The sequence below is a fragment of the Nannospalax galili genome, unplaced genomic scaffold (assembly GCF_000622305.1).
Source record: "Nannospalax galili isolate Female #2095 unplaced genomic scaffold, S.galili_v1.0 scaffold409, whole genome shotgun sequence".
In the NCBI taxonomy this organism is placed as follows: Eukaryota; Metazoa; Chordata; class Mammalia; order Rodentia; family Spalacidae; genus Nannospalax; species Nannospalax galili.
The window spans coordinates 1,605,699-1,633,394 of NW_008360308.1; the positions used below are offsets into that span (position 1 = coordinate 1,605,699).

The 27,696-nt window shown below is 42.1% G+C and overlaps 1 protein-coding gene and 1 pseudogene across 2 annotated transcripts in view; both read right to left on the reverse strand.

Moving 5' to 3' along the window:
* The window catches only part of Grid1 (glutamate ionotropic receptor delta type subunit 1), an 829,150-nt gene that overhangs the window by 378,098 nt on the left and 423,356 nt on the right, over window positions 1–27,696 (reverse strand). The gene's annotated exons all lie outside the window — the stretch shown is intronic.
* On the reverse strand, window positions 17,429–17,999 carry LOC103726820 (annotated as a pseudogene).

A 27,696-nucleotide genomic window follows, 5' to 3' on the forward strand; every position in this document is an offset into this window, starting at 1 on the left:
ATCAGTAACCTTACGACTGACACCCTGTCGGATGGATGACATAAGAGCTGGGGATTTATAACAGCCTGTTCAAAGAAACAGTTCAAACATACTGGTTCACTTTGATCAATACATCCCTCTAGAAGGATGAATGATTTAAAAAGTTACAGAACAGAGAACCTGGACTCCTTCAACATATATAGAGAAAGAGGGGGATCCCAGACATTCTGTCCTTCATGGGGGTGAGCCTGAGGGATAAGGGAAGTTGCAGATGGTCTCTTACCTCAATCAGACCATGTTCCATTAAGGGAAATGGAGTGAGGGCAGATAATAATACATGTGTTTTGGGGAAGGAAGGCTGTCTGGAAGGGCCTACAATGGGAGAGCTAACTGGGCATGTGAAGGAGATAACTGGGCATGTGAAGGAGTGAGGATACATGACCTCTCAACTGAGAGCTAACTGGGCATGTGGGAAAGGCTTCAGAGAAATGCTAGACTGGGAAATGGAAGAAGTTTGGAAAGATTTAAAAGAAGGGTATTACAGTTTTGTTACATAAGAAAAAGCAAAGCATCTCCAGTCTTCAAAACCAGCAGTAAGTACACAGAAAAATTATTGAGTCCATGTGCCTACAATAAGCTCACTATAGGAACTAGAAGAAACTCAAGTGGTAGAAACTAGAAGCACGCAGATAATCAGGTCACTGAAGTGACACAGTTACCAGGTCAGTTGCAGGCCTAACTAGGTACTGAAATATTCTAGAGTCCAGACCTCCATTTATTGCCCCTGGCATAAAAATCAACAAACCCATTTCATACATCATGTTCTGTACAACTGCAATAAAAAGCACTTAATGTTGTTTCCTAACCCCTTTCTAATAACAGACCTGTGTGAATTTCAGGGTAAAGAAAGTAGTTAGTGTGCAAAGGGTAGAGAGAAGCCCATAATGGCTGGGATGTGCACAGACATCTGGGAGGACCATCAGATCAGCTCTAGATAGTCTCTGCCTTCCCAAGTACCATCCTCTGCCTGAGACATAGGAGAAAGGCATGCTTCAGGGAACTCGTGTAACTCCACAAGTGAGCTAGTGAGCACTGATTTCTGTCATAAGCCAGTCAGTCCTGGGGACCTAGCCCAATGTGGATAGACAGGAAGCTGTGAGGACACATGACCTCTCAATATAAATGACCTAGAAAGTCAGCGAACACACAGGGGTCAGCCTACTACCTAGTCCTCCATATGTTTGATAATCTGCACCCAGGACCTATTGTGAATAACCAATAATCATCTATGTACCAACTACAGCATAGGCTACACTCAGCCTACTGCCCATTAACACTGGCAAGACTGAAATCATCAATCATGACCAATGACAGCAATTCCTATATAGCAGGCACTGTTCAAGTCCTGTGTACCTAACATCATCAGTGTTCTGGGATCTTCATTATAACTTGGAATTCACCTTCACAGCATCATGCCCTTCTCGGGACCTCTTTCAGAGAATCTGACACTCTCAAATACTGTCTGGCCTCAACAGCCTTCTGGAAACTTGGTGCAAACTTCAAAGACCTGGCAACTCCGGCACTTTGAATGCCTGAAAAACAAGCACTACATGGACAACAACCCAAACTTCTTCTGCTTACTTGAAAGATAATCTGGCCTCCACTTTCAAAACTGCAGTGGCCTCTGACTGCCTGGGTGGATGAAGCTAGGAAAGCAGTAGGTGCTCCTGTGGAAGAAAGGCAACCCTGCTGTGGCACTCTATGCACTGACTCTTTGCCACATACTTTCCTTTTAAATTAAACTTTTTCAAATGAGTTTTCATAGTTATATCCTAGTACTTTAGTCCAGTGCCGGGGTCTAGTCCTCAAGACACCTTTCCTGTTGTCCCAGGGCAAAATACCTAGTTTCTCTCCCAAGGCACTAATCTCTTTTACAATTACAGCCCCTTTATTTATAACCACTTTGTCCTCAACATCAGTGTCTCTCTGAGTAATACTCCTTTCCTTGCCAAACTGCAGGTTTTACCTTTCTGTTGGACTTGTTGTTCTCTTTTTTTCTGTAAATCTGGCTAAGAGAAGTAAGCAGTAACCATGCCACATCCTGATTGTCATGCTGTCTTGAAATTCCCTCCATTAAACAACTCAGTCCTTTACTTTTGAATTCAGTCTCACCCAAAATTTTAGAACATGAACAGAACACAGCTGGGTGCTTTCCCAGGAATCAGCATGAATGGTCTCTGATCCAATTATTGAGAGAGTCACTGTTCCCCTCTGAAACTTCACAAGCCTTCCCATCAACATCCACACTTTTGTCAACCTTCTGATCTTCCTCACTCCTGTCAGAATGGCCCATTGAGCTCTGTTTACAGCATTCTAGGGCTTCTCCAGTGTTCAACTCTAAAGTGTTCCACATTCACCCCATAAACCAGTTCCAAAGGCTTGTGAACAACATGGGCAGACTTCTGACAGCAACAGTCACAATCTCACTTCCCAGTACCAACTTTTTGTAAGTTACATTTCTCATCACTGATGAAACACCTAAAAGAAGCCAGATGTCCATCCACAGATGAATGGACAAGGAAAATGTGGCACATAAACACTATGGAATTTTATTCACTTGTAAAGAAAAATGAAGAAGCATGATTGGATCAAAAAAATATTATACTAAGTGAGGTGATACAGACTCAGAGAGGCAAAAATCACATGCTCTGTCTCATATGTGCATCCTGGCTATGATGGCTAATCACAACTGTTACTTGATGAGATTTCTCTAAAAGCCCTGGAAGACAGGCCTCTGTGGGATATTATTTTGATTCATTTAATTGAAGTGGAGAGACCCACCCACTGTGGGTGGCACCATTCCCTAGGCTGAAATCTTTTTTTTTTTTTTTTGAGACAGGGTCTCCCTGTAGCTCCAGCTGTCCTGGAACTCACTATGCAGACCAGGCTGGCCTCGAACTCACAAAGATCCACCTGGCTCTGCCTCCTAAGTGCTGGGATTAAAGGTGTGCAGAAAACGAGCTAACTATAAGCATTCATCATTCTCTGCATCCAGACTGTGGACACAATGTAACCAGTTCCCTTGAGATCTTACAGCCAACACTTCGGTCACCATAGACTGTATGGTGGAACTGTGAGCCAAAATGAAATCTTCCTTCCTTAAGCTGCTTTTGTTGGAGTATTTTATCACAGCACCAGAAAATTAACTAAGGCACTAGTTTAAAATATCTATATGTATGCATATAAGTGGTAGCGAGTATGGATATAGGCTATAAAATCAGAAAGAAGACCACAAGAGGGGGGGATAGGGTACTGAGGAAGGAGGGTACAACTGGACACATGGGACATGAGAACAAAAAAGGGGCTATGGAAGAGGAGTTAGAAGCAGACAAGGGGGTTGTCATGAGGATGGGAGAGAAGAAAGGGACAATGAATCAACAAAAACAAGGTTTTTGTTTGTTTGTTTGTTTGTTTGTTTAGTGTCCAAAAATGTCATAATGATACCTAATACTGTGTATGCTAAGTAAAAAAAAAATTTAAACAAGAAGTAATATAGGGTAGGAAGGATTTATTTGGGTTCATGGTTTTAAGAGTTACAGTCTATCATGGTGGAGAAAGCATGGTAGTGGGCAGCTCCAGGCAGCAAGAGCAGGCGATATGTTCACATGTCAGCAGACCAGGAAGCAGAAAGATCAGGGTCAGAAGCAAATTCGGCTATAACCCTAAAGCCCCACTTCTACTCAGTAGTGACTTCCTCCAGTGAGATACTACCTCTCAAAGGTTCTGAAACCTCCCAAAACAGTGATATCAGCTGGGGACCAAGTATTCAAATACATGAGTATGTGAGGAACATTTTATATCCAAAGGCAAAGGCCCAAGTTTGAACCTGGTAACTGGTGCCAAAGCTCAGAGTCTAACCTCTTTACATGACCTTACTGATGTGCCAAATAAATGCCCACAAAGGCATACTATGTGTTAGAGCCAGATATATAAACAGAACTAATATCAAACCTATCTTTCAAAGCTGACTTTCCTCAACATAGACACATAAACAACATAATCAAGAGGGGCACTATCAGGGAGGGGCACATAGGGCATTGTGTGAGCACATAGTAGGGCACATACCATAACCTCAGGAAGTCAGGAATGTTATCTTGAAACAGATGATGTTGGGATTACATCTTAAAAATTAAGTGGACACTAGCCAGGAAGAAGGCTAAGAAACAGCAAATTTTAATTTCTTCTAAAGCATTTAAACTCTATCCTGTGCCAATTCAAATCTCTAGGAAGCTTCAACTCTGGATGGTATCATTTTGGCTTTCCACGGCAAAACTTACACTGAACAAGAATATCACATGGTTTATGCCTTTGGCTTTCATCCAGGGCTGACAGAAGAAGCAGCCATAGAAATCACATTTGCATTGCATTGTTTGTAAAACTGCAAGCAAAGACACGATCCACTATGTTGATCCATGTCCCCTATCTAGAAACTCATGTGACAAATGCCTCCCCAAAACCTAAGCTAAAAAGGCAAAAAAAAAAAAAAAGATAAAAAGTAACATGTTTAGGGATGGGTGTTCTGTGCTGTTCTATTTGTTGCTTCGCCTTACAGGAAGCTCAGAGCTAAGGTCAACTTCACAGGTTTTCTCTTAGCATTTATTTTCTGGGATAAGATTTCTTTTGTCTTTAGTTATGTGTGAGCCTGTTTTAATGTGTTTCTGAGTTTACAACTTTTCATCACTACATTTCCAATTATCAGTACTATTGTGACACAATGCAGTTTGTGGACCACAGCTAAGTAGGCTGGTTTAACACTGAAAGCTCACCCTGCTCCCAGATTATTGAGACCTACAGTTCCCCCATTATTCATTTTCTTCCAACTTTGTGTATCCCCTTACATATAGAGGGAATAAGTGTGGCTCAGCAGTCAGATATGCAAGGTCCATGGGCCAAAATTGCTCCAATCTGATGTCTGGTGGAATCTATGTCAAGGACTTTCCTTACAGGAGTAATTCTAACTCCTTGCACCCCTCTAATAGTAGGCTTGCCTCTCCTGAAATTCAGACAGCTCTAATGACATGCTTATTGGGATCAGCTACTGAGAAACATTAGAGATCACACTGGTGAAAGGTGAAGACAACTTTCAGAATGTATGTATGTATAGATGTGCATAAGCTTGTGTGTGCATATGCATGCATATACGTGCACGTGTGTATGTGCATGTGCATACATGTATGTATGCATATGTTATTTGTATATGCATATGCACGTGTATGTGGGTGTGCAAGTGTGTGTATGTCTCCAAATCCGCTAAGTTCTCATGCTTGCCATGACTATAGTAGTTACTTTTTCATCACTGTGACAAAATATCTGAAAGAAGCCACTTAAGGGAAGAAGGATTTATTTTGGCTCACAGCTTAGGAGATCTCAGTCCATCATAAGGGAAGGCTAGTGGCCAGAGAAGCTGGAACAGCTCAGTCCAAGGTGGCAGGAGCTTAAAACAGCTGCTTTTCACATGGCACCAACTAGGAAGCAGAGAGAGAGCTCCAGCCAGAAGTGGGACCAAGCTATAATGATCAATGCCTGCCCCTTGTGAACCATTCCATCCAACTAGGCCCCACCCCCCAAAGGTTCTATAACCTTCCTAAATAGCACCATCAGCTGGGAACCAAGCATTCAAACACATGTGCCTGTAGGGAACATTTTACAAGAAACCTATAGCAATGACTAATACATTTTATTTAGATAAGGCCTACACTGAAACCCAGGGTAGCCTGGAACTCACTATGTAGCCCAGGCTGGACTGCATCTCCTGTCTCAGCCTTTCACATGCTAAGATCACAAGCATTTGCCTCCATGCCTGGCAATTAGTGCATTTTTATCCGCACCCTGAAAATAAGGTTTGCAATGAATCTTACAAAGATGATGCACACAGTATTAGTTACTTTTTTGTTGCTGTGACAAAACACCATGATCAAGACAACTTATAAAAGGAAGGGTTTATTAGGCTTATGGTTCTAGAGGGATAAGAGTCCATCATGCTGGGGAGGTAAGGCAGGAGGAAGGCAGAGCAGAAAGCTGAGAACCCCCATCCTCAAGCAGGTACAGGAAGCAAAAACATATAAGACTGGAAAATGACATGGCTATGATCTCTCAAAGTCTGCCTGCTATGATATGTTTCTTCTTGCATGGCCACACTTCTTAAAGGTTCCATAACCCTTCCCGAACAGTGCCATGAACTGGGACCAAGTGTTCAAATACTTGGGGCCTATGGGAAATCATTCTCATTCAAAACACAGCACACATGAAGCCCCTGTGTACAGTAGTAGCTTAAAGAAGATCTGCTCCTCATTTGTGCTTCCCATGCTAGACTCGGTGTTCATAAGGTGAAGACTCTGTCTCTCTGATGCAACATTGTCACCCCAGAGCCCAAACGAAATCCCAGTCTTTTTTTTTTTTTAATGTGTATTCATGTATTGTCTGCGTAGGTAAGTGCACCCATGTCCTGCAATGCCTGCAGAGGTCAGAAGAAGCTGTTGGATTGCCTGGGACTGGAGTTACAGACAACTGTTAGCTGCCATATGGGTGCTGGGATTCGAGCCTGGGTCCTTCTGTGAGAACAACCAGTGTTCTTACCACTGAGCCACCCCTCCAGCCTCAAAATCCCAGTCTTTATAAGCAATAGTTAACTGGGCTTGGAACATGATACTCATTCAGTAAACAATGCTTCAGTGAGTCAGTGAAAACAGATCTGAATAGATGGTATGAGATACAGCTGAGTCACAAAATTGCTCCCCCTTTTACTCAAATGTGTAAAAACAGCACAGCCTCTTTATGTCCCAGAATTTTCTTCACAACCTCTCCCACCTCCAGTACTTGGGAAACAAAGGCTGTGCTGGTCACTTTATGTTCAACTGGTCTCTGGCAGATGCTTGGTATCCTGGGTACTCTCCAGCTCCAATCTCCTCCTTCTCCCAGTGGCCTCTGAGGCCTTAGAGCTGAAAATTGTCCCCTAGGGTTCCTCTGGTCCAGTGCTTACCCACTTACCCCAAGCTCTCCAAGGGGGTTGGTGGTTGACTTCCTCACTGGATCATGACTGGGTGATTATGCCTGGCTAACCTGGCTTCATGATGTTCAGAATTGCTGTACTAAATTCCCTTGACTACAGCCTGCTTTATCCTCCCTGCAGTCTTACAGGAAGGACATTCAATCCTTCCCTGTGGTAGATTATGAAGTAAGTTTTCTTGTCTTTGCCAGGGGCATCTGGAGGTATTCAGAACCTTCTATTTTTCTTACCACCTAGCCTGGGCCTGGTCAGATGGATGAACAGGTCACAGACATAAGTGCATGCATCCAGAATCTTAGAAAACTGTTCCTCACCTATCTGCCTACCAACTTCTAAGATGTACAGTTCATACAGTAGGTACCACAGAGATCTATACTGAACTACAAACAACTGAAATGGCTTAAATTCAGTATGGATTAATATTTACAAGTATTTACTAGTAAATACAAACTAGTATTTACAAGTCTATGTTAAGGAAAACTCGAACAACTGGACCTTTTAGAAGCTAGCTTTTAAAATCTTCTCAAGAGAAGAATTTTACCTCAGCTTTATTTTGACATGCAAATAAAAAAATTTAGTTAAAAGTAAGTTTTATAATGACATTAATAAAATGACTTCTGGCACTTACAGACCAGTTAAAAGGTTAGTTTAAATTTATATTTGTTTTCCCAAATCAATGTGGCTTAATGTCATAAAATAAAACAATACTTTGATTTCTAGAAGTGGCCATGACTCAACTGTCCTAATGTAAACCCAGGCCAAACCTGGAGAGCAACTCCAGGGGCTGCCACCAGCCCATATCGTGTTCTGTCACTCCTGCCTTCACTCAGGCTCTCACTTAGGACCAGAGGTCCTCATTCCTGCAGATCTGATTCACCCTGAGAGTTTTAGAAAACCTTTGGTGCCAGACCCCAACCCCAGCCATTCTGGCTTCGCTAATCTGAGATATCCAGGACATCATAGTATTTCTAAAGGGAATACAAGGAAACTAGAGATAGAGACAGCCCATGAGCAGTACGGTATAGAACTGCTCAACCTAACATAATTGTTCTAATAAATTGTTCTATCACTGTGTAGCCTCGTGGTTCTCAACTAGAGACCATTCTGCCCCTCTAGGGAACATCTGCAATATCTGGAGGCAGTTTTTCATGATCAGAACTTGAGGGGAGGAGGGCTGGCACCTATTCACATCTAATAAGCAAGGTCAAGGATAATGGTAAACACCTCACTGTGCTCAGATCAGCACCCACAACAGAGAATTACCCAACCCAAAATAGCAAAATCTCATCCTCACTCATGATCTGTCAGCATCTAGACTCCTTTGCCATGTTTCTTAGTTACCTGGTCTCAATCTGACAAGCTTTTGAATTTATATTCTGCAAAACCAAGAGCCAAGTAAGTTCCTTCAGGAATTCTGAATGCCTCCACTCTGATCTTGATCTCAAAGACTGACCCCAAGGGAATTAGGATGAGAGATCTGGGCTCCCTAGAGCCAGCTTTCAAGAAAACCCACTTGAATTAGGACACCTAAGACTCAATATTGAGGAAGGTGTTCCACCACACCCAGCCCCACTGAATCACCAATATCCAAATGCTCTACAGGGGTAAAGCACATCCTTACTCTTGCCCTAACTTTCAGTAGAGCCAGCCTTTCATATGACATTTTCTAAATTAGACATAACAATGAGAGGAATCAGTGATTATATCTGAGCACTTACTATACACTAGGCTCAGAAAGCTATGTGATTTGCCACTTCAAATCTGGCCACAAACCCATGGTGTGATTTCCATTATTAATGCCTATCACACAAATGAAAAAAATGAGGCTGTGAAACTGAAATATGCCTTGATACAACAGAGGCAGGATGTGCCCCAGGAATGGTGAGTAACCATGCTGAAAATATACAAAAAGGTCTCAGTTCTAACAAGATCAGGTTCCTTCAGGCTAGGCCTGTAGACAGACTCTCTAATACTAGCTAGTCATGTTCTGAGGGCCAGTCCTCTATGGGACACCATTCGTATCAACAGACAGAAAGCAGGCCAGAAACCAATGCTGACTATCCCCAGTTGGGAAACAGTGGATAGTCACTGAACCTTTACCCTGAAACTTTAAAAAGTTAATACTTGATATCAGCAATAAAAACATATTCAACCCACAAAAGCCACACGAAAACACATTAAGTAAGATCTCTATCTGAAGTTAGTTTCCTTAAGGGCTAGCTGAGTGATACAGTACTAGCTTAGCATATGTGAGGAGCTGAGCTCAGTTCCCAGTACTGAAACATAGGCATGTGTGTGAATGCATGAACACAAAATTATCAAGTAAAGTCTAGCATAGCTGCTCAAATATCTCACAGGCTGGCTCTTTTCCAAGGGGGCTTTGATAGTTTTAGATGCTCAGAAAATTGGGTCTTGCAAAACGGCTGTCCCAAAGCCAGTCAACTACAGATTGGTCATTTGAGTTCCAGTTCCATCTGATCTTCAAGGCCACCTTCATCTCAGTCCTCATGAACTGCCTCCATGGGCCTGTGAACCCCTCTCACACAAATCAACAGCTAGGTCAAGGTCAAATCTATGCCCCACCTACCCCTTTCTACCCCAAAAGGTCTCAAGTCTCATAGTGTGGTACCCTCCCACAAAGCACCCCCCAGGCCACTGATGGTACTCTAAGGGGCAGGGTCATAGGCTACAGGGAAGCCCCTAGAGGGACTCTGGTGCCATGATGACCCCACACACTGTCACTGCCCAATCAAAGGGAAGGAATAGGGCATATAAATCAATGGCTACATGTGCCACAGTCTTCATGTACATTTGCATGTCTGCAAGCCCGCAGTAACCCTGTAGTCTAGAGCACCCAATCAGGACATATGTAATATATATTTATATATAGGGAAAACAAAGAAAACAGAGTGTGATGAGGGTATTAAAGTAACTCTCCACTGTGTACGGGGCTCAGCCTTTAGGAATGAGCCTGTTGAGTCTGCTGGTATAAAATAAACTCTACTTCCTGGCATAAAACCTCTGTGCCCCACCTCTCTATATGAGTGTCCTACAACAACAATTCCAAGATTTTTCTGATCTGAAAAGATAATATCTATATTAGTTCTCTATTGATCCTCAAGGAATTGCCACAAATAGAATGGCACAAGCAACAGTTATTGATTCTCGTAGAGTTCTATGGAACTCTGATATAGGTCTCACTGGACTAAAATCAGGGTGTTGGCAGGACAGAATGCCCCTCTGGAAGCCCAAAGCTGCAGACCTTTTCCTTGTTCCTTCCACCTGCTGGAGAATGGCTCATGGTCCTTCCCCTGTGGTCCCTCCCTCTCTCTTCAAAGCTGCTGATGTTGTTTCTCCCTATGCCTTTCCTAGTAGTCACATCTTCCTCTGACTCATGTTCTTCCTCCTTCTTCTTGATTATATTTAGTACACCTGGATAGTCCAGGATAATGTCCCTATGGTAAAAGGCAATTTATTAGCAACCCAACCACCATTCTATCTGCAACCTTAATTGCCTTGACCCAGTAGTATAAAATAGTCAGAGATGCCAGGTGTTAGGGCACAGACAGCCTTGGGGTAGGAGTCATTATTCTGCTAACATCCTGGGATAGACTAGAAAGCTCTCAGAGGAATTACTGTTACAATTTCTTAATTGACTCTGAATGTCTTTCATTGGAACAGGCCTCTGGTCTTCCTAATTTCTCCTAGTCTCCACTATCTTCATCCAACCTTCTGCCTTCATTTACACTTTTGCTTCCAGTGAGGCTGGGATTTTTCTAACCCATGACATCTTCAAGAGATGGACAGTCTTACTTAGCTTCAGCTCTTCTCTTGGAAGCCAACCTGAAAGGAGTGATCTCATCCACAGACCCCGAGAGCTCCTGACATCATGCCATCTACAGACTTCCAAAGCTATGGGGGTGAATACTGAGTGCAGACTCCAGGGAACAGACACATAGATGTAGCTTCTAGAAAAGAAATTGGAAGAACATTCATTTCTCTTGATGTCTGAGTAAATTATAGCTCTAGATGTATATATGTCTGGAATGATTTATCTCAAATTTATAGACCCTCAATTTCTACTAGCTGAAACAGAGTTACTGTTTCCACAATAAAGTCATTGGATTGATCACTTTAAATTTAAAGTGGCATTGGGAAAACTCTGGCTGCCTGTACTGTTTAAATCTTATCCAATATGAAAGTTCTGTTGTGCTCCTGGGTGACCTAGACAAAGGCACTCTTGGTCTGGAGGAACAACATGGTACCAGAGGGCACAGAGCCAGGAACTGACTAAGAAAGGTCTGAGCCAGACCCTTGGCAAGGAGAAGAAACCAAGGCAGAGGCTCAAGATCAAGGAGAGAAGGGCTTTGGAAGCAGCAGCTCCATCAACAAGCTCTTCCTCAGAAGAGTTGTTATGAACTGGAGCTGTCTCCAAGGGGCATGATCCCAGCGAAAGAAAAGACTTATTTGTTGTGGAAGGTGGTACCAGGAAGGTGTGAGAGAAGAAGGGAAGTGGATTTATTAAGGACCCACCCATGGCGAGTGCTTGATTTACTCTATCACATTTCTTCATTTATTCTTCCATCCTTGGCAGGGTTGGTCTCAATAATGGGAAAACACGGCTCGAATCCCAGGTGTGCTACGTGCCAGTCGTATGTCCTTGGATAACCTGCTTCACCTTTGTCACCCTCATTTCCTCATCTGTATTTAGAAATTATAGTATAAGCCCCACTGAGCCTTCTTAAGTGGTTTCACAGAATATTTAAGGCCATACAAAAATGCTCATTAGCAGCATTGAAAGAAAAATATAGGTGATGATAAACTGAAACAATATAATTCTGATTTTGTAAAAAGAACACATACACTTTGAACACATGCATATCTATATGCATTAAAAAGATATGCATATATATGAGCTAAAATAAATAAAAATAATAATGATGGTTATTTCTGCATAGCAGAAATTCAAATGATTTAATTTTTAAATGTACTTTTCATAGTTTGCAAATTGCCTACAATGAACATGGAATACTTTGAAATATTTTTCTAGATTTGCATTTTTATTGCAAAAGTGATCCATGTTCAGTGTAGGAAATTAAACTTTGGAACCACTGGGAACAGCTTGTTATGGGTCCTTCCAGATTTTTTTTTTATTATTCTTATCTAAATATACATGTAGAAGGCATGAATTTCACAGGTCACGAATTTAGGTGCTGTGCAAAAAAGAGTGTCTTTTGCCTTCTCAAACCTCTGGAGTTAGTTTTTCCCCTGACCTTCCAGTGCACCTAGTTACAAAAACTTAATTTTAAACAAGGAAGAGTATGTTCAGGAAAATAAGAATTTTCCTCAACTAAACAAAGCTTGTTCCTGTGAATTTAACTTTGCCCACCTGTTATGATTTGAATGTGGTTTATCCCACAAGAGCTCATGTGCTGGACCTGCTCTGTGGCAATATTAAGAAGAAGGGGGACCTTTCAGAGGTGGGGTCTCAGGAGGTAATTAGGTCATTAGAGATACTCCCCTTGGAAAAAATTAGTGCTTGTCTCACAAAGTGAGGAAATTTTCACAGGAGTGAGTTATTCATAAGCTCAAACACCAAGCTGCTCTCTAGCTTCCTGCATCAGCAGATGATCTCTCCCTCTTGAATGTGTTCCTGCTGTTGAGATGCCATCTGCCATGAAACCCTCCCAGTGGCTGATTTGGAGGTCACCTGATCTTGGACTTACAACTTCCAAAACTGAAAACTAAATGAACCTCTTTGGTTTATTAAAGTACTATGCCTCCAATATTTGGTTATGACAACAGAAAACAGATTTACACAACCCCACCTTTCTTCTCCCTAGAATTTCTCTAAGGATCTTATGGTACTGAGGTAAGCTGAGTGTTCTGGGGTACCCTCCCTCAGCTGCGAGGCCTCTTCTGGTCCAATAGTCTTAGGTCCTTTATTTCACAAAGGAGCACTTTTTAAAATTCTGGATTTGGTTCCCTGGGAAGGTTTTTCACGGTCTCTGTCTGCCTAGTCATGTCTCTGACGTCAACCCTGCCAATTTCTACTCTTCTGCAGCTATGGCATAGCTCAGGTGTGTTACAGAGTGTTGTCACCTCTACAGGGTCCAGATGGGTCTATGAGGAGGGTGACCTCCCCCACAGAGTCCAGATGGGGTCTACAGGGAGGGTCCCCATATTCACAGGATCTAGGTGGGGCCTATGGAGAGTATCACCATGTCCACAAAGTCCAGGTGGGGTTCATGGGTCATCACCTCCAGAATTCAGATGGGGTCTATGGGGAAGTTCATCCCTTCTACAGAGTCCAGATGGGATCTATGTGGAGGGTCATCACCGCCATAGAGTTCAAGTAGGATCTATGACTGTCTCTTCTCCTGAGAGCCAGTTTCCTCTGCCTACCCCAAGAAGCCTTCAGTGAAACACAGTTCTCAAATACCAATCCCAGACAGGGAACAAGAAAATTCTTCTTCCCAAATCCTTTGCAATCTTTTTCTACTCCATCTGAGTCCAACAGACAGTAAGGTTGGTGTGCAAGGTTTAGGATACAAAACTGAGGCCAGGAGCCTTAGACTCATCCTTGGTGACTAGCTAAGCCTTCCTATCAGACAGCATCGCTATCATAGATTCGACATGTCCAATGTAAAAATCCAAAGCTGAAAACTAACTTTTCTTCTGTGGTCTCATGTATGAAGACTAGAAGTGGAAGATACACATAGATCAGAAAAAAGAATGCATTAAGTTTTAAAAACATTAAACACTATATGTGTCTTTAGGCCTGGAAAATAAGATATGAAGTTTACTAAAAATATAATGGAAATATAACATACAGAGCTGGGCACTGTAGCATTTCACTGAACAATATGCCTGCATTATTGAAATAATATATATTCATTGTAATAGCTGAATCTTGTTCTATTATCCTCTGGTCTCAAAATGGAGGAGCTGTTTTCAATCTTTTACTCCTCAATGATGCACGAACACCCTTGTGTTCATTTGATTCACTGTTGCTGAAGGACAAATGTTTAGAGGTAGAATTGTTTTACCAAGGGATATTGGCAAACAGCTTCCACCAACAAATTATACATGAGAACTTCAGAGATAACAAAAATAGAATGTCAATTCAACAGAAAAAATATACATTATTCAATAAGCAAATTTAATAAGGAATTCTAGAATAAACCAATGATAGGTAAGATGTGTTACATATTAAAAAATGAAATATCAGAGACACTAAAGCTGTAAAGGAAAATTAAAAAACAGCAATACTATGAGTATTACTAAATCCTAGAACAAGAAAGAACTTCCTACGCCAGATTGGTTTTGTTTCTGTTTGTTTCTCTATTTCAGGATGAGGTCTTGCTCTGTTGTCCAGGCTGGCCTCAAACTCCTCTGCATAAGCAATCCTCCTGCCCCAGCTTTCCAAGTAACTGGGGCTACAAGTGCATGCCACCATACCTGGCTCCAGATCACTCTTGAACACAGTCAAAAAACACTCTTTAACACACACCACCAAGAAATAAATGAAAGAAGAAAATATTTCCATGAATATAACAGACATTTGATTCCTAATAGTAAAAAAGATTTCTCTCATAATTGGTAAGAAAAAGGAAGACAAAGGTTTGAAAAGAACGTAGAGAAAGGCTTACCTGGTAGACTACAAACTGTGCCACACAACTTCCCCCTTCCTAACCAGAGCCAAATCTAGTTCTTAATTCACCATGTGACTTGCCAGTAGGAAATTAACCAATATAAGCGTGAGCAGAGGATTGAAATGAACTTGGCATTGGGAATTGCGTGGTTTTGTGGCTGTAAAGGACCCTGCCTGAAAACACATATAGCCATCCCTCTATGTATGAGGCTTTGTTTTGGGTGGTTTTAATTACCCACAGACAACCACAGTTCAAAAATATTAAGTAGAAAATTTTAGAAATAAACAATTCATAAATTTAAATTTTAAATAACTTTCATTGTAATTATTCTATTTTATTATTAGTTATTGCCATTAATCATTTCCTTGGCCTACTTTATAAATTTAACTTTACCACAGACACAAGTGCATAGGAAAAAGCTTAATATCTACATAGGACTTAGTATTTTCCACAGTTTCAGACACCCACTGGGGATCTTGGGATGTGTCCCCAAATAGTAAGTGGTGACTACGGTATAGCCTTTGACCCCAGAGACTCACGTTGAGTAACTTATCTTACAAAACTAAAGATTTATTAGAATTACTTATTAGAAAATTGTATATGTTAGGGTAAAGCATCATCAAAGAGAAAAGGAAATCAGAGCAAGGAACAAAGGAGAGAGAGAAGGGCAAAAAGAACAGGAAAGAAAGCCTGGGACAATCACATATATCTCCCATTAGGAAAATGTTTAATAAAACGTGGCATGTGCAAATGAGGGACCACTATGTAAATACTAGAGAAGTGAATTATAACTATTAATTTGGAAGAATGAATATAACTTGCTGTTGAATGATTTCTAAAGATGTAGTTTTTAATTAAGTGTAAGAGTGTGTGTCTGTGTGTGGCTATGTGCACCTAAGTGCAGTTCCCCATAGAGACCAGAAGAAGATGTCAGGTCCCCTGAAGTTGGATTACAGGCAGTTGGAGAGCTGCCCAATGTGGGTGCTAGGAACCAAACTCTACTCCTCTAAGAGCGGCAAGAAATCTTAACTTCAGCCGTCTTTCAACCCCTAACTGTTGAAGCTTTAAAGAAAACTACAATGAAACAGACATACCATGATTCTGTTTTCTAAAATAAAAAGGTAAAATATATACATACGTTTTAGCAGAACATTTACAATATTTTGTCCTGTTAATTCTTTTTATCCTTCTAAAGATATAAAATGACAGATGCCATATCAGATGGTATAAATAAAAGTCAATTCATGGATTTTGGTTTCACATGCATTATCCAATCCTTAACCACCAAACATCCTAACTATTGACACCTGTCAGGAAAACTGTGGATGCCAGTGCCCAACCATATGTGTACAAAGGTAATTAAAGATTTTAAAAATGAATTATCATAGATATTACAACATATACAAAAATATGAATGCTAAAAGGACATCCAAAAGAGATAAGGTAAGCTATTTTTAAATGTTATATTACATACAAGTTGTTAATAGTTGTGGTCATTTGACTGAGAATGTCCCCTATAGGTTACAAGTATTTAAACATTTTGTCCCCAGTTGGTGGCACTGTCTTGAGATATCTTAGAAGGTATGGCCATGCTGGAGGAAACATGTCACTGGGGAAGGGCTTAGAGAGTTCTTAAACTTTGTGGGATCTCCAGTCGCTTGCTGCTTCCTGTGCCTGCTTAAAGATGTGAATGATTAGCTTCTGCTCCTCCTCCAGGCACCTCTGCCACTATGCCTCCAGGCCATGATGGACTCTTGCCCCTTTGGAACTATAAGCTAAATAATCTCTTCCTTTTATAACTTCCCTGGTGTCCTAGTTTGTTTCTTCATTGCTGTGACAAAACACTCTGACCACTATCAACTTGGGGAGGATAGGGTTTATTTATCTTACATCTCCCAGGTCACAGTTCATCAGGGACTCCAAGGTAGGAACTCAGGGCAAGAACCTGGAGGCAGGAGCTGGAGCACAGGTCATGGAGGAACGCTTCTTATTGGCTTGTTCCCCTGGCCCCTGCTCAGCCTGTTTTCTTATGTAACACAGGCCCACCTGCCCAGGGATGGCACCACCCACAGTGGGCTGGGCCCTCCCACATCACTCAACAAACAAGAAGATGCCCCATGGACATGGCCACAGGACAGTCCAATGAAGGCAATTCTCCAACTGAGGCTCCCTCAACCCAGGTGTGCCAAGTTGATGCTAAAGCTATTCAGCATACTTGGTCATGGCGTTTTATCACAGCAACAGAAAGTAAATAATACAGTAGTACCAATTTTTTTATATTTCTAAAACATATATCTTCCAGTAAACAAATTTCAATCTAATTGAAAATGATGTATTATTTTGAAAATATTTCATCCTCTGATATAGTGACTTTAAAGTCTGATTCTAGTTTTTGATTACTTCAATACTTGATTCTAATTGTTATCGTGGCGGAAAGGGGCAACTCTGTTCTGTATCTCCAAACTGAAGAAGCTCTTTGGTCGCATTACTTTCTCCATCTTAAACAACAAAGAACTTGCCAAAAACTTGCTGTAGACATTCTCATCTTCCCAAACATTAATCAGCTCTTGCAAAGGCCTCTAAATATATTAAAACATCATAATTTTTACAGTCATTTCAAAGCACACTGAAATTATTCATTCTGGAAAATTCTTTTTTTTCCCCCAACAGACAAAGGACCCTTTTATTTTAAGGATCGAGGCCACTAAGTACAGACATGAGAGGACCTTCATTTCTGGTCTCCTTCTCCTTGAACAGTCTTAATGATCTCCTCCTTCTTGGCCAGGAGGCACTCTTCCTTGATCTTAGACCTGTGAACCTCAGCCTGGTCAGCCAGGAGTTTCTTGCGGGTCTTGTCTGCTTTCAGTTTGTGGACATGTTCCATGAGAATCTGCTTGTTTTTGAACACATTCCCCTTCATCTTTAGGTACAGGCTGTGGTACATGTGGCAGTCAACCTTAGATTCACAGCACCTCCTGAGAAGCCTGTGCAGGATCCGCATCCTTCTCACCCAAGTCACCTTCTCAGGCATTCTAGCCCTGGTGGTACCCTTCCGCTTACCTATGTCCCCATGCATGCCCTTCCGGTGAGCAAAGGTATTTTTCCAGCATCAAGCCCTGGAATAGACAGTCACAGGTTTCCGGATGGTCAGCCCATCTTTGATCAGCTTCCCGATCCACTGACATGAATTGATTGGCATTGGCAATTTCATTGGCCTCACTGGGGTCCACCCAGGCTTTCTTTTCACCACAGCTGAGAACACCAGAGGCAAGCCTCTTCTGAAGCTGGAGGGCATTCATGGCTGCAGCTGCAGCAGCACAAGGAAACCCATTCTGGAAAATTCTTAAGTGTAGATCAAAAAAATTCTATTCTGCTGTTTGGGAGAATGTTGAAATTTCCACAGTTTTGGATAAGCAATTTTGAAAGACAAGAAACTGTTCAGTGAGGGAGCTTTTAATATATGGGTTAGAAAATTCCATTTCCCCAGAGGGTTTTTTTTTAACTATGAAAATATGAGAATTTTTTTAAATTACTGTTTTAAGCAATAAGCAATAATAACAAATAGTTCTAAACATTTTTTTGGTCTTTTTGAGACAGGGTCTCACTGTAGCCCCAGATGTCCTGGAACTCATTATGTAGACCAGGCTGGCCTTGAACTCACAGAGATCCACCTGCCTCCACCTCCCAAGTGCTGTGATCAAAGATGTGTGCCACCACACCCAGCTAAACATTTATTTTTTAAATGCTTTCTCGGAACAAGACTTTCAAAGAGCAATTCCTTCTTCATGCATTAAAACATTAATGGGATTGATTAAGTTTTTTCTTTAAATTTTTTTAATTGTTTTTATTTTTATGTTTATGACTGTATTGTCTGCATGTATGTAAATGCACCTGCGCCAGGCAATGCCCACGGAGGTCAGAAGAGAGCACTGAATTTCCCTGCAACTGGAGCTATGGCTGGTTGTTAGCCGCCATGTGGGTGCTGGAAATCAAACCCGGGTCCTCTGCAAAAGCAGTCAGTGCTCTTAATTTCTAAGTCATTTCCCCCAGCCCCACTTTTTTTTTTTCTTTTAAATGTCTTCCAGGTAGTTCACTCCAGTGATATAGACTTATCACAGTGAAGGTCAGCAAATTTGAAATGTCTTTTTTTTTAAAGCAAAGTATCTTAGCTTCAAGGTTTTTAAGCACTTTGTCACAAGATCTTTGGTGAAACATTGCAAAGCATAAAAGACTTCAAACTTTGCTCCCCTTTCAATACAAATCCCTGTAAAAACTTTGCCATGAGAAGACCTTGTTTTTATCATGGTAATCAGCTAATGGTATCCTAGGACAGATTAAATGGGATTCATGAGACACTGAGTAGACAGTCAGGCAGTGAGATCACCACTCAATCCTTCTTCAATATCCACTCTATTCAACCCTTGTGCCAACTCCTATTAAATATTAGGAAAGTCTGGTTCCTTTGCTTTTTGATTAAAGATAACAGAAACAAACTTAAATGGTTTCTTTTCACAACCCAAGGAACCAGTGGCTCAACCTTCTTTGGAGACTGCTGCTTTAAACATCACAAATTACTTTCCAAGCCATGTGAAGCAAAAAAATGCTCAGAAGAGGCAGCTTGAAGGATTTGAGAAAGAGTCCAGTGGGGTCTTGGAAACTGAGGTTCCTGGGCCTTGGACCCAAGGCAGGAGATGTATAAGAAATCTTCCCATCCATCTCTGGCAGCTCTAAGGAGACTGGTCCTTAATTTCATTAGCAGCTGTGATGCCAATAAGCCCACTGCTCCCAGATAGCCAAGAAGACTGGTGGCAGGCACCTCAGGGAACCCCATGCACACTCCCTGGTGTGGTCTCTGAACTACCTGGTGATCAGAGCGTTTGGGTCAAGGGACAGAATCACAAGTTCCCAAAACTAAACCTGTGTAAATGTGCATGACTCAGGCAACATAAGAATTATGACAGTAAGTCAGAAGGGACAGTCTGTGACCCAGAAGAAAGCGGAAGCTGGTGGCACAAGACTACAGAAGTCTCCAGCCCCACAATTCCATCACTGTCCCTGCTACCATTTCCACGGTGAAACCAGAGCAGCTTCTCTAGGAGAAGAGAAGAAGGGAAATCCACCAGGACTATGACTCAGGATGTAGGAAGAAAGTCAACAGAAAATTAAATACAGCCATAGTCATGACACTTGCTTCAGTCTGAACTTGAGGCTTCTGCAAGTACTCACTGTGCCTGTTGGTGCTTTTCCCTCTCATAGAAATGGGCAAGAGTCTATTCCAGCTGTGAACAGGAGTCCCTTCAAGGATAGGAGGGTAGGATGAGGTGGGGTGAATCAACGACTTCCTACATTTTAAAATTGCTTCTCTTGTTATATTAGCCACTTGTAACTCAGAACAAATGTATTATAAAGATATATTTGTGAAGAGCCAGCTTTATGAATGAAGTGATGATTACAGATTCCCTTAAAAGGCCCAAATGTTGTTCCAAGGCATTGCTGCTGCCCTCCAGGCTGTCCCGGAGCCCTTGGGAAGTGCTGGCACTTTTCTATAGAAGGGCACACAAGAAGTCGACATCAGAGAATTTTCCTCCAATGCTCAGTAAAGAAGATCAGGTCTGTTAAGTGAGGAAAAACTGAAGTCATGGTCAAAGTAGGAAGCCTTGTCATGAAATCCTTATTTCTTCCTAAAGCAGAAAGAAAAGAACTTTGAGAATCCCAATATATGAAAAGCTTTTTTTCTACCTCAATCTTGTTTTGTTCTGAATATCAGCTAGAGATCAAAGAAAAGCACCTTAGAGATGTTGCAAAGAATCCAGAGAATGTTGACTAGTGCTAAGGATGGCCTTCAACCTTATAATAACTCTACTAAGCTGAAGAAAGTTTGGTAAATAATAGTGTTTTACTGGGTTATAGAAAAACCTGGAATAGGAAAAAGGAGGTTGTCTTAATGTAATGTAGTATATTTAAGACAAAAGTAATAATAATGATTAAGAGTAATACAAAAAGACATTTTAAGCTCACAGAGAACACACAAACTAGAGAATCCCCAAGCCATGTAGAGACAATAGTTGAATCCAGGCAGAGGAACAAAGAAAATGTGTTCTTCATGGAAAGAGAAAGGCTGCTTCTCGATGGAGGAGGCTCTAGCAGCTGCAGGGGCTAGGGGGAGCCCAACCCTTCCTTCACATCAAGAAGCAGGCATTAAATTACTATGAAAACAGTAGCTATTATTAACATATGTAAAACTTTCAATTAAGTTCCAGTTGAAAATTTTCCATCCTCAACCTCACTTTGTCAAAGTTTAGCAGAAACACGATTATATAATAATTCATTATCTAGAGGCTGGAGAAATGGATCAGCAGTTAAGAGCACTGGCTGCTCTTCCAGAGGACCTGGGTTCAATTCCTAGCACCCACATGGAGGCTAAAAACTGCCCATAACTCCAGTTCCAGGATATCCAACGCCCTTTTCTGGCCTCCATAGGCTTTGCACAACACAGGTGCACTTACATACATGCAGCCAAAACACTCACACACATAAAATAAAAATAAACAAATTAAAAATTTTTTTCTTAAATATAAAAGCCATTTTCTAATGTGCTTCCTTATTTTTATGAACCAATAGATCATGGGCATTTTCCACCCCTTGTACATATACATCCTATTCAGTCTTTTGGAAAGCTGTATTATATTCCATTTTATGGATGAATCATAAAGTATTTATCTGATTCCCCATTGATTTTCATTTGCTCTGTTCCCACTGTTCTGCTGTTACAAATGGGCCTCCCAGGGTGCTTGTGTTCTACTGAGCACAGTCTTTACATCAAACTCTCTGAGCTTCAACCCTAGCATTTCTATACCCTACCTCTGTGGGTCTGTACAGACTATTTAACCTTTTTGAAACTCAGTGCTCCTGCTTTTAATTATATATAATTTTAACTGTCCAATGACATTCCTTAATTAAATAAGATTAATGAGTGCAACCAAAGAACAAGTATGCATGTATGCATATGTGAGTGCATGTATGCGTGTGTGTGTGTGTGTGTAAAGACATAGAGGAGAAAAAATAAGAAAAGGATATATATAGGGAAAAGAAAGTACAGCAGAAATTATTCATCACTCACAGGGAATGGAAGAAATTTTATAAATTAATAATCAACAAACGAGCTATTTCCTTTTCCCCTCATAGTAGCAGAGAGAACACTGATCTACAGAAGCTATAGATCAACTGAGGCATCACCTTGCAGAGCCAGGGCGCCCTACAGATCAGATGGGCAGTGGACAGGCCATGGAAGAAATGCTGCTCTTCTGGACCTGAGGACATATGGCTCAGGAAACCAGAGCGAGCAGCATTGGGAGAGGGCAGCCCTGTCATCTTAATGGCATGTGTCCAAGAAGGCAAAGCTCAGTATTAACAAATATATCTCCGACTTCATCAGAGAGAGTAGAAAATATTCAGAGAAAAGCAAGATACAGCTCCATTCCCTGAGACTCTTAAACATGACAGGGCTATACATGATGAGGCTCTGGGAACCCAAGCCTGACCAAACTACAATAAACAACCCTGACAAGGAGCAGAGAGAGGGAAACATCTCAAAAGGCCAATAAGATAACAAAATATTTAGAAACAGAAGCACAGCCTTGCAGTCACCTTTGCTTCATTCTTTAAGTCAATCTGTTTTCAAATCTGGTAAACCTCATGCCTGAACCAAGCTTCCTGTGGAGGGATCCTCCTGAGCACCACCATTGATCACAGCAGGCCTGTCATCCTCTGTAGCTCACAAAATAATGTCCAGGATCCTGGCCCAGCACTCAGGGTCCCCTCAACTCAGGTCCCAGACAGACTGGGGCTGCTGTCTCTACACACCCAACACTTTAATCACAGAATAGCTGGCACTTCTAGAGTCCCCTTCCATGAGTCATGAGGCAGTAGCATGTGGGGGACATGCCTAGTAGCATGCCTAATGCCACTGTTCCACGGGGAAACAATTTGACATGACCTTATATAGCTCTGGGTGGACACCACTCCCAGGATTCCATTCCTACGTTTAGAATGATGATTGGAACTTTCTATCCAGTGACAGGGGCAAAAACTTAGAGTCCAACCTCAGCAAGACCAAACTGAGTCTTTTTAAGACAGGTGACAGGTGAACATAGGGACAGACTTAGTTTACCTCCTTAGGTTGGGACTGCCAGTAACCATCCTGGTCATCATGAGAAGAACCAAGGTTTGGAATCCACAAAAACGGGGTTATTGCCTGGCACATGCTGTAGAATGCTGCATGAATAAGTGAATGTGACAAGATATAATCAAATCAGCAAATAGAAGGGCAAGAAGAGCTATGCTGTGCAAAGACAAAGAAAGAAGGCTCTAAACATGAGCCCTCGGGCCCTCTTACTCTGGTGTTCGCATGTTCCCTGTCTGCATTTATACCTGTGCTAATGTTAGGCAGACTCCTTCCCTGCCCAGGCTCAACAGCTCAAATCTCCCCACACTAAACTCCATAATACTATACTGTATTGCTTATGAGATGCTGCCAGTTCAGTCACACTTTCTGAGGTCCCTCTGCATACTGCTTCTGGCTTCTACTAATAATGTGTCTTATCTTCTACCTTGATTTAAAGCTACTTATCTACACAACTGCAGCAAATACCAGGCATCCTCAAATCCCTCTCACTTGTGGCTACCGTTGTAGCTAAAGGCTCATCCTCACAGCCTTCCTTTGTGCAAAAAGAAGCCCAGAGGTGCCTGGGAGTTTCCCCCACGGCTTCATCTCCAAGCCACAGCAGAAGACTAGAGAATAATTTGTCTCTCCCCTCAAAGTCGTGCTCCCTGAAGTATCACTCCTGCTCCTGAGGTCCCACCAAGGCCTGAGGGGCTCACCTCTCCCTGTCCCTACCTCCCTCAGGCCTCTTTTATGAGTTTCCCCCTCCCTCAAGATGTAAAGTGCTCATGAATCTGCACCCCAGGGATGTTATCTAAGGTGCTAACAGCCCTTCTTCCCAACAAGCTTCTTTATATTTTATTTATTATTTTTATTTTATGTGTATGAATGTTATATCTGCGTGTAGGTAAGTGCACCTGTGCCGTGCAATAACAGGAGGAGAGCAGAGGCTGTTGGATGCCCTGGAACTGGAGTTCCAGACAGTTGTTAGCTGCCATGTGGGTGCTGGGATCCCAGTAAGCTTAAAAGTCAACTGTGGGGGCTAGAGAGATGGTTCAGCGGTTAAGAGGACTGACTGCTCTTGCAGAGAACCGGGATTTGATTCCCAGCACCCACACGGAGTTAGGCTAACAACCATCCATAACTCCAGTTCCAGGGGATCTGATGCCTTCTGACCTCCTTGGGCATTGTACAACATGAGTGCGTTTACACATATGCAGGCAATTTTGAATAAAAATTTTAAAACCAGCTGTGGATTTGTTCCTCCTCATGTCTCCTACAGCACAGGCCATTATGGGAAGACTCTCTAAAGCCAATGGGTGGGGAAGTATGGAGAAGTGAGAGATGATGCTAAGGAGGGAAGTGTTTCAGAAAGCAAGGAGCACCTAATGTTAAAACACTGCACTAGAAAACCAGCCTAGGAAAACAAACTCCATGAACGGATTAACACTTTTGAAACACTGCAGAGAAAAGGGGACTTTTATTTTTAGTTCTTTCCAGAGGAAAATTTGGTGTGAATATTTACAGTTTAAGAAATTCATCTTTTCTCATATTGATCCTTTTCGATGTTTGCTCAATTCTCCAAATTATCTGTGATGAAATGGCACTCAGAAAACAGCATCGCAAAACCAGCATGGTGGTGGGCAGGGTCTGCCCAGAGTTGATTTTGTAAGGATGTTTTTCTGTAAAACTTGGCTCCTTCTCCAAATAAAGCTGTCCACCAAGAGAGAGGGAGGGAGGGAACTGAGAAAGACAAAGACAGTGAAAGAAAGGAGAAAATACAGCCTTGTGTACTGAACTATCCCCCCCCCCCGCCGGATATCACCTTGGATAGCTGTATAGTTTCGGGGATATTCTGTGGGAAGAAATTTCCAGACTGTGATGAAAAAGGGTGTTTTCCCTATGCTGAACCCACAGCCACCCCTAGCTTCCCAAGCACCACTCTATCACATCCTGCCCCTTGCTTCCACCCCTGAGGGCTGAGTGTTAACCATGTCACAGTCCCTCAGCCTGTGTACCTCCCTAGCATGCTTGAAGGCACAGACAAAACTCTCCCAGAACAGTGCATGCACACTGTCACACAAACCCTCAGCAGAAACATCACACTGTCTGGTTTCAATAGTCATTGGCTGCTTTTCCATCCAGAGCTTCTAATTCGCAGTATGGGACAATGTTTTCCTATTAAGCATTTTCCCCTAAGCCTCATTACCTCTCTGTGGTAGAAAATCACTACGGTGCTTTGGCTGCCTTAGCAGGAGAGGAAATTAATTTACAAAAGAGGGCAAAATAATCTCCAAATAACAAATTCTTCCAAAGTTGGAATTTAGCACTTCACAATCAAGTCAGATAAAAAGGGATATTTTGACCAGATGACAATCTACAGGAGCCACAGTCCATGACTTGAACTTAGCAAGTGGACAACAAACATGAAGGGGAAGGAGACCCAGTGGGGAGTGTGGACCCCAGAAAACCACACTAGGCAAGGCCAGGAGTGAAGATAAGGAAAGCAAACCCTCTCAAGGAAGCAGGTGGATGACAGAAAGGAAGTGGAAATCAAATCTGAAATCCAACCTGCAGCACTTACCATGGCAAACCAGCAACCACCAATCACTGAATGGAACGAGTATGCCAAGTGATTCTAAGCTCATCTCTCCTTATCCTGGGCTCTAACTATTTAATGGACTGCAAGTAACCTGCAGCAATGAGATGTCTCCAGAAACTGGGCCTACATGAATGTTCAATCATAAATACAGGAGATACAAACAGCTCTTTTATCAGCACTCTAGGCATGAAAAAAAAAAAAACTTCATACCACCGTCATACTTTCTTATTATAAAAGAATTAGCTCCTGAAATATACATACTTGGGCTTTAATATAGTTGAAAAATCTATCCTCAAATATGACAGAATTATATCATGCAGTTCCTTACAAATTGTGTACTCTAGAACAGGCAGGGAATAGCAAGACCAGGTAACAGCTGTCCCTCAGCAGCCTCTGGAGTATTCATAAACTGCTGAACCGCATTAAACACTAGAAATAAAGATCCAAGGTAGTAAGTTGTACTAATAAGTGTTGAAGAGGTATGAACTCCAGTACTAGCTATGTAATTCATAATAAGTCACTTAATCCCTCTGACAACCAGTTCCCCACACTATTACAAAACTTAAATGAAACAGTGGATATAAAGCATCAAACTCACTGCAGACACTTAAACTTGTTTTACATCCTTTTCTAACACAAACTTTGAAACTGGTCTGAAGGATTGGCTCCTACAGGTACAAGAACATGAAATGATATACATGTCATCTCTTAGCATAGTGGAGATATCAATGGACACTCACTCCCTCAATGACTCCTGACTGCCTTGACAGTGTAGAAGTTGTCTACTTATGGGAGTGGGGATAAAGAGGCTCACCCACCCTTGAAAGAGCCTCAGCCATCATGATGAGTGGTCAGCACCAAAGTAGAGAAACTCTAGCCATGAGCAAGCAGTGAATGGAGGCACTGAGAGGCCCTTCAGCACCTGTATCCAAGTTGCCAAACCACAGTTATGACAGATGATAGCTAAAGCAGCAAGAATCTGTACTAAAGGCCTACTTTTGGAGTCAGACTGCTGAAATCAGTGGTGAAGGGTCTGGCTGGCCCCTGCCCTGGGCCTGACCCTGGCCCCAACCCTGCAAGATGTATGCCTTCAAAACAGGAGCAAGAAAGAACTTAAACTAGATCTCTACCCAAAGACGCTGAGAATAGAGAAAATAGAGAAAAGCCTTGCCTAGGATACAGAGCAAGAAATCTCTGGCCAGCCACTGACAGGGCCCAGTGAGGCCTGAGTGTCTCTTGGGACAGTGCAGTGGCAGCTTCTGGCTGCCCTTCTGTGATTCACCCATTCTGCCAGAAAATTGGTCAGCAGTTCCCTGAGCACACTCCAAGTTAGATGCCTTGGCACCCTCTGCTACAGGTACAGTGAAGAGTGTAGCCCTGGGGTGGGAATCTTCCCTTAGATTCTAGGCACCAAGCCTTCCCCAGATCAACCTCCATCAGAGAAGAGACAACCACTGAGATCCAGGTTCTGCCTCATTCTCAGAAAGAAAGACAGACATGAAATGCACAGCAGTTTCTTATGAGCTGGACCAGCTAGGGTCACCTCCACACATCCTGGCAGAATAAAGTCTCAGGTCCTCAAAGTAATGGGCTGTAGTCTTAATGTAGTTACTTGAACCCACAATGCCTAAGCCACTGGGCAGCTTCACTAATTTGCCTCGTTCTTTCAATACCTATTCCTTACTATCCAAATGAGTGATATTTTAATTTTAATCTAAACAATTTCCTGAATCAGAGTATAAGGTACAGTGCTCCATGACATGCCCCTGCTGGGCAAGTTCTGACTCTGAGAAGCCCAGAGGAATCTCCATCATGGGGCACCATGGAACTTGCAGTCTTTGGTTGACTGCATCAAGTCCCTTCCAGAATAATTCCTATTTCAGCCAGTCCCTGCAGCCTCAAACCTCCCCAACACTCTTCCCTGGAAATTTATAAGCTGCTGATGCTCAAAGTTCATGAGGATATTTTCATCTTCAAAGAGATGAGTTACATAAGTGTCATGTCTTAAAAAGTATAAAATAGATGCTCAGAATTTCTGTTTTCAAATGGGGGTGGATGGGGATTAAGTGCAGTACTGACCCCAAGGGAGTATCTTAGCCTGTTCTAGGATCACTCTGTGGTCTGATTACACTAAGCTGCCCAATGACTCAGTGGTGGCACAAGATCAGTCCCTTGACAGCATCATGTTCAGCAAATGCCAAGCCATTCACTGAGAGTCCAGCTGAAGATGCCC